This window comes from Canis lupus, chromosome 12 (genome assembly GCF_011100685.1).
Source record: "Canis lupus familiaris isolate Mischka breed German Shepherd chromosome 12, alternate assembly UU_Cfam_GSD_1.0, whole genome shotgun sequence".
NCBI lineage: Eukaryota > Metazoa > Chordata > Mammalia > Carnivora > Canidae > Canis > Canis lupus.
Window position 1 is genome coordinate 16,310,563 of NC_049233.1, and position 13,323 is coordinate 16,323,885.

Consider the following 13,323-nt stretch of genomic DNA (forward strand, 5'->3'; position numbering starts at 1 on the left):
TTATGGAGCTAAACCCTCCACCTATCATGGGAAATCCTATTCGCTGGAAATGGTGTGGATCTAGAATGTTATAATCAGGAGAATCTTTTACATTTACAGTACTCCCCCTTATCCACAGGAGATACATACCCAGATCCCCAGTGGATGCCTGAAACCACGATAGCACTGAACTCTATGTATACTTTTTTCTTCCTATGCATAAATATTTATTATAAAGCTCAATTCATAAATTAGGTATAATAAGAGAGCAACAAAAATAACTAATAACAAAATGGAACAATTATAACAGTATACTATAATAAAAGTTATATAAATGTGCTCTGTCCCTCAAAATACCTTACAGTACAGCACTAACCCTTCTTCTTGTCATGATATGAGAGGATAACATGCTTTCATGATGAGATGAAGTGAGGGGAAAGTCACAGGTGTTGTGATGTAACATTAGGCCGCTATGGAACTTTTTTTAAAAGATTGATTTATTTATTCAGGAGAAAGGGAGAGTGTGTGTGTGTGAGCATAAGTGGGGGTGGGCAGAAAGAGAAGGAAAGAATCTCAAGCAGACTCCTTGCTGAGCACAGAACCCCATGTAGGGCTCCACCTCACAATCCTGAGATCATGATATGAGCCAAAGTTAAAGGCACTCCTGCTATTTACCTTCTGATGATATGTCAGAAGGAGGATCATTTACTATAGAGACCTGAAACTGCAGGACATGGAAACTGCACAAAGTGAAACCAGGGGTGAGATTTAAGGGGGTTGAGGGGGGAGTGGACCACTGTATGTTTGTAGACATTTCAGGAAGCTGAGAGTGAGAATCCCAAGGGTCTCTGGAAAAAGTGTGATACTTTGTACTGTTTCCATCTTTTCTGTTAATCTTTGAAGCCCAGTGCTGTCTTCTATCTGTGACTCTAAAGAAAACTAAGTGACTTTCTAACTTAGAAATCCTGTACCAAAGTTTCTCTTCTTCCATCACTGATCAGCCATGTGACCATTGGCCTTCATCCAACTTGAGTGACAGATGTCTCAAGGACCACTTCTCTGCCTGGACCTTCTGATCAAGTGATATAGGATTTCACTTTTTTTTTTTCATCTGTAGATTTAGTATGAAGTTAGTTTGCTCACATTGCAAACAATCCATGAGGCCATATACATGGCCTTTCTCAATGCCCAGGCAGCACTGGTAGGTATGGAGAAATAGTATGTTTTCCAGAAACTTCCTCCAGATGTGTGGAGACTTGTAATACTGGATTATAACAGTAGAGAAGAGCAAGACACTAAAGTAGCATATACATGGATAGGAACCAGGTACTTCATATTTTTCTCTTTATGTCAGAATGGTAGCTGGATGAGCACCAAGTGTATTTGCATGGTTTCTGCCTTCTCTTAAATATCTGTTCCGTTAATTTCCATGGTCTTGCTTGCACCTCTTATTTGGACCTGAAATTCTTTTTTTAAGTTATTTATTTATTTATTTATTTATTTATTTATTTACGACACAGAGAGAGGGGCAGAGACACAGGCTGAGGGAGAAGCAGGCTCTGTGTGGGGAGCCCGATGCTAGACTTGGTCCTAGGACCCCGGGATCACGACCTGAGCTGAAGGCAAGCATTCAGCCACTAAGCCATCCAGGTGCCCCTAAAGTAGGTTTTGAAGAGTCAAACATAAGGCACCCCTTGAGGAACTGTGGGCCCACTGGGGGGGGCACTACATTTTGTAGAAATTTATGGGATACTGGATGTTGAAGAAAAAGAGACAGCATAAAAATACTGTACACTTCTGACCAAAATTAGCTGTGAGATTTCTTTTGTGTGGCAGATAAAACAGTCATTGTTATTTTATTAAAAAAACACAAATAAAACAAAACACCTCCCCCACCAGGTGCATATTACCTAAATAAAAGGGCAAGTGTTTAGCAGGCAGGTTTAGACCTCAGTGATGGCACCTTTGGTTAAAGAGAGATGTGGAAGTCATTACTAGGTACCACGTGTGGTTGTGAAGGCAGAAGCTGGGATATGGGTCTCATCAAAAGGGAGTAGAATCAAGGCCTAGACACAGAAGATCAGCAGTTCACTACACTGCATCCCCTTAACTCCTTGACAGGAATGAAGATGGCCCAGTGATGTTTTGGCTGCCATTTTAAAGGACAAAGCTGAGGGTGGGAAAGCATGATATATATATTTTTTTATGGTTTCAGAGAATTATAGTATTGTTAATATTTGAATGGAGGTTTGAAATATCAAAACTACTCTGTCACACAATTGTGATGGAGAGTGTGCTGGGGTAGGGCACAGCAGGTCTTTAGGTGGGCCGTTCTCTATGCCTTTGCTGCTGCTCTCACTGCTGAATATTGGCATAGTGTGCACTTTTCCAGATCTATCGGCAGACCTATCACTTGAGCCCTCATCACTGTCAGCACCACCTCTTATCAGAATAAACTCCCTTTGCAGTCAATGAAAATTTTACTTTTCACTGATTCATCTCACTCCAGAAACCATGATTAGAAGACAAAACATCGTGAAGAATTGAGTAATAATAAGGTATAGTTAAAATTATCTGGGCAGTGAGTTGCTTGATCAGAGACAGCAAAGTACCTTCTTTTCCAGAGGAATTGTTAGACACTTTCTGCATTCACCCTCTCCCCAAAACTGGGTGAAGACATTTCTCAAAGAGTCAAACCACTTCTTCCTGATGCTGTACTATTCTTGTGCCCCAAAATGTCTCTCAAATGAAAAATGTAACTCATTTTCCTTACTTTTCTTCTTTAAATCATCTTTTTTCTTATTATCTGTGTGGTGAATGAATAAAAATCTCTTCATTTTGCAGAGAAGTGTTTATAAATATTATTTTTTCACTCATACATATAATATACCACTAAAACACTTACTTGGAAGATAGCAACACATGATTCCACAGGATCAGCTCAAAGTCTACCATTTATATTGAAGAAGTATGAGGACTAGTTGGGTTACTTGGAATTAGGAAAATTGATCCTTCAAAAGATTCTAATATTTCACTCACAATTGTTTTTAAAGTGTGCTTTCTGAACCAGCAGCATCAACATCACCAGAAAACTTGGGAGAATTGCAAGTTCTTTGAATCAAAAACTTAGGGAGGAGGGGCCAGCAAATGTGTGTTTTAATAATAAGCCCTTAGGTGAGTCCAATGCACACTCAAGCTTGAGAACCACTGATCTAGAAGAACGTTTTTCTCCTGAGTTTGCAATGTCAGTTTGATGGCAAGGAGTCAAATTTCACAACAGAAACATGGCAAGAGGTTTAATTTCTTCTTCTTTTTTTTTTTTTTAGTTCCCAAGAAATTCAGTATATAAATGTTAGTAGAGATATGGCTAAAAGAAAAGGATCAAGAGAGATTAAGATTTAAGGAGAAAGGGATTTTTGGAATTAGGAGATGGAGTAGAAGCTCGCTCCATCCATTCCACACATTGACCTGGTATTGCAGTATTTCCAGGAACGGTGCACCCCCATAAAGGGAAATAAAGGTTGCTTAAATTTTTTTTAAAAAAAATTAAGGAGAAAGACAATGTGTATAGCAAGACAGAATGAGGCTCACAGGCATCCAGGAGAAAACATCAAAGTGCTAAGATGAGGATGTAGGGAAGCACTTAAACATGACACATCACCCTGAAGAAATGTAGAGGTACACACACTCTAGAAGCCAAGAGTCCTCTTATAAAGGAAGTGTATGCCAATTTATGTCTTTTTTTCTCTCCTCCTCCTCCTCCTCCTCCTCCTCCTCCTCCTCCTCCTCCTCCTCCTCCTCCTCCTCCTCCTCCTTCTTCTTCTTCTTCTTCTTCTTCTTCTTCTTCTTCTTCTTCTTCTTCTTCTTCTTCTTCTCTTTTTGCAAATCTCATCCTGATCAAGCTTGGGCTTAGACATGCACTACGAACTTCAAAGAGGAGGATTCAAGAGTTTCAAAGAAAAAGTTGACAGAAGCTATAACATGTAACTCTGTAATGGAAAAAGAAAGCTCAAAGGTTACAAAAATCTTAAAAATATCATACAGGCTATGCTAATACAAATAATTGTACTGAGGAAGGAAAAGAGGAGAATCCCACAGGAAATGAGGTGGCATAGAATGTTCTCCAATGAGCTTACCTTTTACAAGGAGACCCAAAAATGTAAATAAAGAGACAGTTTAAAAGACCATCATGGATCTATGAGAATTGTGTTCAGAAGGCTAAATTTAGAACAAGGCACCAGATGCTAAGAGTAAGAAAGTTCTTTTTATTTGTTGTGAATATTTGACTTGTTTTTTTTTTTTCTTTGTTTGGACCAAGAAGATTAGAGAGGAAACAGGCCCTCCGCATTGAGGTGGTCATGTAACTCTTCATGACTGACCAAAAAGAAAAAAAAAAAAGAGGAATAAAGCCACTGCTAAGTTTCTGTCTTCTACTTCTGTGAGAATGGAAAGGTGAGGAGAATATAGGGAGAAAGGAAACAGGGCTGAGGAAGGAATAGGTGACAAAACTCGTTACTGAATGATGTCTCTAAATTGTTTGTCTGCTGACCTGGGTAAATTACCACCTGATATTCCAAGAGAACAAGAGTAGACCCAGACAGCCCTGGTGGCCGAGCGGTTTAGCGTCGCCTGCAGCCCGGGGTGTGATCCAGAAGACCTGGGATCGAGTCCCTTGTCAGGCTCCCTGCATGGAACCTGCTTCTCCTTCGGCCTGTGTCTCTGCCTTTCTGTCTCTCTCTGTGTCTCTATAAATAAATAAAATCTTAAAAAAAAAAAAAGAAGTAGACCCAGAGATGCCAACAGTGATGTTGATACTGCCACAGTGAATAGGGAAGGATCATAAGATTGGCAATGGGCAAATGGAATTGGGGTTGAAAAAAGGAAAGGTGAATTTCTCACGTACTTATACAAAGATCGATGTTGATCTAAGATCTGATATTTGGGTGAGCCATTAAGATAAGAGGTAGAGATAACAAGATGCTGGTGGGAGCCTTTTTTTTTTTTTTTTTTTTTCCAACAGAGTCATTGACAGATGTGTCAGAGAATGGCAGAGGACCTTGTGCACCTGGACTCCATCAAGGCAGCCTATGAAGAAGTGTCATGGATGGACAGTGTCAAGACTCTTAGTTATTCTTTCAAAATGGAAATTGCTTGAACTACTTTGGAAGACTTTTTGGCATTAGGTAAAGTTGAAGATGCAGAGACTCCATGACTGAGATTCCTCTCCTAGCTAGGTAGCCTGGACGAATTTTGCACATATGCACCAGGAGACATGTACATAAAATGTTAACTGTGGTATTGCCTATAATGGCCTGAAACAGCAAACAATCCAGCTTAGGAATATTAGGATAAATAGTGAAATGAACGCTCAGTGAAATACCGTGGCAGTGATGTAAAGGTACTAACCAAGGCTAAGCACATCAACATGGATAAATCACACAAATATAAGGTTGAGTGAGATTAGCAAGGAACACATACCATAGAATTCCATTTATAGAGTGCTCAAAAACAGGTGAAGTAATTGTTTTATTTAAGAATGTATACTTAGGCCGAAAAACTATAAAGGAGAACAGGGAAAAAGGTTATTGTAGAAATCATACTCTTAGTGGTTATTATACTCAAGGTAAGAGGATACAGCTGGAACTAGCTGCCATAGGAATATTGAGCTTCTGGCAGTGATTTATGTTTAACTCTGATGCTGTTTACATGGTGTTTGCTTGATAATTATGCTTTAAACTATACATATCTCTCGTATATTCTTCTGTATATATGATGTATTACATAATTACAATGCTAGAGAAAGTGTCTCATGATATTACTGCAAAAAAAGATGAAGAAAACATTTTGGAGGATAATAATTAATAATTCCATGAATTTGTATTACTGAACAAGATGCTGATTTAATCACAACATCAGATGAGGCTTGAGAGAATTTTTCAGAGGCATATTGTAGGGTTCTGTCTTTGACTTTGTTCACTGCTTTAATGAACACTTTTTATCAGGTACTCAGATGGAAATGTAAGATATGCATATCAGATTTGAAGCTTGCAGGAAAATGGGATGGGGACGGACCTGACCATTGTTTCTCAGACCCTTGTGTACATAGGAATCACCTGGGAATCTTGTGGAAACATATATCCTGGTCTACTCAGTGTGACTAAGATTTTCCATTTTGAGCATGCTCCCAGTGATGATGATGATGCTGTAGGTTAGTGGATGTCCCTCTGAGTAGTGAGAGAACAGGCAATTTAAGGTCCTTACCACTCCTAAAATTTAATGATGCTATGATTCTGATTCTTAATTTAGGAACATGCATGGGTCAATCTCACACAACTGAGGCCATGCCACTCACAGGATAATCAGAATGGCTTATCAATCCAAGCAGTCTAATTTCCTATTTTTCCACATTTTCCTTGCTTTTTAATTTGCTTTCTCCTATTTTATTTACAATAACTCTATTTTCATTTGTTCTGGAGATGGAATAATGGATCCCTGATAAGAACTTCTCCTAACTTTGTCCTTGTGACACATGGAGTAGCAGAAAGCATAGTTATCATGGTCCCCAGGGAATTCCTTCCCTCTGTCCCTCAGTGGCACCCATCCTGGGAGTAAGTCGTTTTTGTTTCATGGAAGTCAAGAACAAAAGGATAAATATCAAGTTTGCCTTGCTTTCCAGTTCTCATAAAGAGCAAGTTATAATGATCAGGTATAAATTTGAGGGCCGACAGGATGATTTTAAATTATGAACAGTGACTGTTTAATGGAATAACTTTATATATCGGAAAAGAGTGAGTTTAGAGTAAGGAACAAAAAAAATAAAGCATATTTATTGTGTGTACTAAATGCCAGATGATTTGGCAGGTCCTCTCCTATGCTTTAATTTCCTCCACCATACCATGAAACAGATATAATTCTTATACACATTTTACAGAGAGAAGTCAAGTGGCCCGCCCAAAGCAACACATCTCATAAGAGATAAAGTCAAGATTTGAATCCAATCTTCTAACTTCAGAGACAGTGTGCCCTTTACACCCATCATACTGCTTCACTGCTGCTCCTAGGAAGAAGCAAAATCTCATTTTGGTGAAGCATGGATGAGAGGTATCATTATTTTAAATATCCTGAAACTTACATCTTTAATATATATAAAAATCCATGGTGATGATCACGGCAGGTATCCATTCTGAATATAATTTTTTAACTAAAATTCAAATGTCAACTCATTACATGTAAATGACTAGTCTCACTGGATAACAGTGAGATGAGTTTTGTTTTCAAAACTGGTTCCTAGGGAACCAGTAGTAAGTTCAATTTAGTGAGTAAAGACATATCTTGGAGATATTGTGGGTTTGATTCTAGACCACTGCAATAGGGTGAATATCGCAATTCAGTGAGTCAAATGAACGTTTTGGTTTCCTGGTGCAATAAAAGTGGTATTAACCCCATACTGTGGTCTATTAAATGTGCAATAGTGTTATGTCTAAAAAACAACATACCTTAATTAAAAATATCTTATTGCTAAAAAATACTAACCATCATCTGATCTTTCAGTGCGCCATAGTCATTTATCACAAATCATCATAACAAATACAATAACAACTAAAAACCTTGAAATATTGTGAGAATTACCAAAATGTGACATAGAGACACCAAGTGAGCAAATGCTGTTGTAAAACATGGTGCCAACCGACTTGCTCAAGAAAGCTTGCCAGAAACCTTCAATTTATAAAATATGTGGTATCTATAACATGCAATAAAGCAAGGCACAATAAAATGAGGTATGCCTGTAAACTGAGAGGAACTGGAGCTTTTCCAGTTGATAATTTAATTAGACTATCAATTTTCAGAATAGAGTATCAGCCCTGCTAATATCTCCTCTGGTTTCCAAAAGCGCTCACTCTCCCATACTTTGTAATGTAGGACATCAGCTCTTCAGTTCCCTATCAAAGTGTGCAACTTCAAACACTTTGAAATCCAACTCTTACCAAATGTTTAGCTAAATAAAGTAACACTTGGTGGAGACTACATAAGGGACACGCTGCCCACTGACTGTCAAATTTGTTAAAATCTCTCCTCGTTACCAGTTAGAACACAACATGTCTACACACCTGGCCCTCTTGGGTTAGCAGTCTCATAGAACTTTCACCATTAAAATGTTTTCATGTTATGTTCTCATTTTTCATCAGAGGTTGCTGATAGGCATAGCTACATACAGTTTTCCTCTGTGCTTGCCAAAAATGTCCAATTTATCAATCCCTTAAGACTCAGTCATAGAAAAGCCTGGTGAAATCCTTTCCTCCCGCAATGAGGATCAAGCTTTTTTAGTGTACCTTTCTGAATCCAGAAAACTGATCTGAATTTGAAGTTTGAGATGTAGCGACCATTTGATCACAACTGCTAGCATATCTTTGTTTTCTTCTTTTATTCTATTTCTTCAATCTTTTTGAAAACCATTTGAAATTATTTATGAATACTTTTGCAACTAGCAAAAATTTCAGTGTTAAGATTGCTGGGGTGGGGGCGGGAAGCAAGACACAGCAAGTAAAGATTTCTTTGCTGATTGGTATAGTTTAAGATGTGCCCAGAAACACTGACGGATTGATTAGAATCTTGGTGTGCAAGGTCATAACTGTAGGAACTGTAGGAACTGTAGGAACCATAACTGTAGGAACTGTGGTCTCGAAGTTCACACCAAATGGTGGGGATATTAACAAGAAGCCAGTGATGTGTTGTTAGGTATAAGCACTTTCTTCTCTTCTCATGGATTAACTTCAAGAAAAGACAAAGAACATCTGTCACTCCTACTACCGCCACCCATGTTTGACCAGTTTTAAACTCAAATCCAGGCCCATAAACAGGAGTTTCCCAAATGGGAATGAGATTGGCTCTACATATAGCTTCCCACCAGGCAGCATGAAGAAACACAACCACCAGGAACATTGAGCCAGGATATTTGTGTTTGAGTTCACTCTTTAGTTTTGTGCCCTTGGGAGAAATCACTGACTTCTAGGAATCTTCGTTATTTGATATTTAAATGAGGATGGCCAATGCAAATGCAATTTAATACAATAGGAATATCAGCTCCAACCTAAGTGTGGGCTAGCTGGCCCCTGTTCCCTGTAAAACCAATCCTTCAACAAAGGCTGAAAATTGTGATGGAAATATCAGTTTAGCGGCCTGGATTGAGAAATGGAAATTGACTAGCATGAACACAGTGGCCCTTTCCAACCAAATCACTGATCTAATCTTGTTTTTCTGTTGCTGTTTTCCAGACCGCTCTTTTCAGGCAACTTCCCCTGGCCACTGCATTGCAGTTTCTTCCTTCCTATTTTTCTTCCCTGCAGTCTATTTTGCAGTTTCTAGGTCTTGCCTTTGTCAAAACGCTAGGCAGACATCTGACACTGGGGACACTTAATAAATATGACATCAATCAATAAGGTGATTAGTCAGAAACAACTGCCAATAAGGGCCAGCACCACAAACAGTTGCTTAATTTTTATCCAAGGAACAGTGGCTAGAAAGAAAGACTGCCAAATTATTGTCTACTCTGATTTCTGATGAATGTCCGTGGCGTTTGGTCTAGTTCCTTAGCTAATGTATCAACATACTTGTTGAGTTTCTACTACTGTGTACTGAGCTGAGGGACAGTATTAGTGAATAAGGTGAAAATAGGAGGGAGCAGATGAAACAGTTGGGACAGATTAGAGAAATACGAGTACGTTTATAAAAAAGCCTGAAGGTATAAGCAAACCTGCATATTAAAGCAATGAATATTGCTGGGGAGGCATGCACATATCTTTAATATAGATAAATATGCACAAGCACTTTTTGTCTTTAAGGTTTTTTTCATTCCAACACATTTCCATATCAATCCCAAGCCTTCCCAGAGTGGTTTTCTAACAATTCTGATTTTCTGATCCAAGCTGTTCTTTTCACTATCTATAACAACATTAATGATGTCCAGATGCCAATCTGAGGCATACACCTCACAGACTTGCTAACAGAATATTATTCATTCCCTGCCATAGTATTCTATAATTCTTTTCATGCAGAGAGGCAGCATTTTCTGATGTCCAAACTCAGAACACTAGGACTGGGAATGTCCTCACCATCTTCATCTTAGTTTCAAAGCTTTGCCTCAAACACACTTGCACTTTCCCTACATTTCTTCATTATCAGTTTAAGTCATCAGAGTGATACCTTTTATCGCAGGTCTGCTGTAAAGCATGCTTTATAATGTATGCCACGGATATGATCTCAAATCCAAGTGTCACTGCTCCTTAAATTCAAATAAATGCTTGTGCTTGCTTTTCTTGCTATGTAAAATGTCTCTAAGAAATGCCACCAAAAATAGGTGCCAAGCTCATAACAATATTCAAAAATGAAAAACATGCTTCCAGATGCCAAATATTTATAAAAGTGGGGCTGTCTGCCTTCTCAAAGGGATATAGCTTCTCAGATGCACTGTAACAGTTATATCAAATGCTTCCGGATCGAACGAAGAGATACTACTAAACCCGACAGGGACAGAAGCAGAGTTTTTGGGCTTAGGCTGTTTATCCCAAATCTAAAGTAAAATTTAGTCTTCGATGTAAGAGAATTAGAATGCAAAATTCAGGGGTTTGAAGGGAAGAAGAGCAAAGAAATAAGTGGGACTTCATGATTCCTGATTGAGCCTGATTGCAGGACCCAGTATCAGTCCTATTTTATGAGGCCTGTCCAAAGGGGAGTTTAATGCTGCTGTTTTATGTATTTTCATTAATATTTTAATTTTTGTGCTTACATCCTGAGGCATTTTCATGAAGGCAGCAATTTTAGATATGAAAGGGGAAGAATATAATATTTTTTCTCCTTTCTGCCACAATGTTTTAACCCACCACAAAGATAATCCTCATCTCTTTGGGTACTAGGTTCTTTTCATCTGTTTTTTCAGTGTGGGGATTTTTTCTAAACTGAATGTAAGTTTGTAATGCAAATCTGTAATTGTGTTTGTAGATTAGGCTCTTCCTAGTCTAAGTGCAGTTCTAGATGTTGCATTCTTTTTTTTTTTTTTTGATGTTGCATTCTGAAGAGTGAAAGAAAACACAGATATATAACCCAAATTTGAGGTGAGGGAGTCTGATACTCAGCAGGAAAAAATGTTATTATTTTGAAAAAAAAAAAAGACTTAAAAATTACTAAACTAAGTCTTGGCAAACTAAAGCCCACCAACCAAATCTGGCCCCTGCTGGGTTTTGTAAATAAAGTTTTACTGGTATACAGTAGTATTCATTTGTGTATGAATTGTCTAGAGCTTCACAGAAAAGTTTACTGACACCCCGTTTAGAACATGCCAAATAGGAATCTCTATGTTCCAATTTTATTTCCTACTACGTTTTATTGTGCTTAGATTTTTTTTAATTGAAATGAGTACCTTATGAATTTTGAAAATGAACTTAGGAATTTTCAGGTTTAAATTTCCAAATATTTTCAACATGCATTCCAGACGACAAAGTCCTCAAAATCTTGTCAAATAGCATTTTATTAACTGAAATGCTGTCAAGTTTCAATGTAATAGCACCATAAGATTTGGAGGCTGCAATTCTAAGCAGAATTTGCAAACAGAATTTATAGGTTGGTATTTCTATATTCAAAACTTCAAAAGACTATGTGATTCCACAATTGCAGAATAGGCCCCACTCCTTATTAAAAAATATAACTGGTATCTATTTCTCCTGACCTTTTACTACAGCTTTTCCATCTCTGCCATGATAGTTTATTATATGTTGTCAACTCTGCATCTCATCCCTACATCAGTCATCGGAGGAGAGCAATATCCTCCTAAAGATTTCTTTCACACCTCTGTCTCCAGTCAGCCCTACATCCAAATCATCTGGAGAAGAAAACTGCATGTCATATTTCTAAAAATACATTTTTGGGGTGATAAATTTTCCTAACAACCTTTAGAATTTGAAAGTTTTCATGGAGCCTAATCATTTACTGTAGTTTGATTCTGTTCCCTCTTCTAGCTCAGCAGAGATGAGAGCATTCCCTTGATATCATTTAAAAATATTTGTAATAGTTGTAATATTTCTAAAATTGCAGGGTCTGATTATTCCAGCAATGGCTTCACCCACACAGGATGCTTCATTTTCACTCTTTTTGTTCTTGAGATGATAAGAGATCTTTGGTGCCCTCATATTAGAGACCCCTACAATTTAATCGTGTAATACCTTCCCTTTAGAGCACAAACACTAACATTTACTCATTGATTATTTTGGTAGTTACTGAAAAGTGTTTCTCATTTCAATCCTTCCAGTGACTTATAGGATAGTTCCTATCCTTATCCCAAATTTTTAAAAAGATTTTATTTATTTATTCATGAGACACACACACACAAACACACACACACACACAGAGAGAGAGAGAGAGAGAGAGAGGCAGAGACATAGGCAGAGGAAGAAGCAGATTCCATGCAGGGAGCCCGATGTGGGACTCCATCCTGAGACCACAGGATCACGCCCTGAGCTGAAGACAGATGCTCAACTGCTGAGCCACCCAGGCATCCCTCATCATCCCCATTTTAAGCTGAAGAATCCAAGGCTTAGAGAGATAATGTCATTTATCCCAATATCACACAGCTAGTAACTGACAAGGCTAGGATGCCATCCTAAATCTGTCTGATGCTAGAGATGGAGTTTCTGTCCACTGAGTTCTGCAGCTTGGAGGGCAGGGATTGAGTATAATGTGCCTTTGTTTCTCCAGAGTCATCAAAGGTTTTGGCGTATAGGATAATCTCACTAAAGTGTATGCTAAATGAATGAGTGGCTAAACACAATCTGAACAAGGTGTTCAAAGACTACATAGAAACATTATCTATATCCTTACCACTTGCCATGTCTTGATTTAGCTGTGAATGAGCCAGTCTGGCTACTTTAGAATTTCTTTGAACCAGAGCATTCAGACATTTAGGAAAAATGGAAAATTGGAGAGCAAATACTTACATTTACAGATTAAATAATACCAGGGAACAAGTCAATGTAAGTGACTTGGGAGAAGAAATTAGAATATCGCTCTAAAACTTACTACCTCTGAACTAATTTACTTTAGTTGATTTCCAAATCTCTTCCCTCATGATTGAGGGCCTTTTCATCACAACCTGTTGGGTCATTGGTTCCCAGACATTCACTCACACTGAAATTTGTTTATCTCACTCATTCCTCTTAGAGCTGCTTCTTTACAGAAATAAACGAATTTCAGATGCAAGTAGCTCTGTTGGGAAGCCCCATTCCGATAGTTCTGAGTGAACTTTCCCAGTCTCTTTTGAATGGAATCCAGGCCAATTAAAAGTGTCATACTCCCAGT

General features: G+C 38.2%; 1 protein-coding gene and 1 pseudogene across 1 annotated transcript in view; one reads left to right on the forward strand and one right to left on the reverse strand.

Annotated features, from left to right (window-relative positions):
• The window catches only part of PTCHD4 (patched domain containing 4), a 53,768-nt gene that overhangs the window by 17,647 nt on the left and 22,798 nt on the right, over nucleotides 1-13,323 (reverse strand). The gene's annotated exons all lie outside the window — the stretch shown is intronic.
• LOC119874360 lies at nucleotides 3,279-3,484 on the forward strand (annotated as a pseudogene).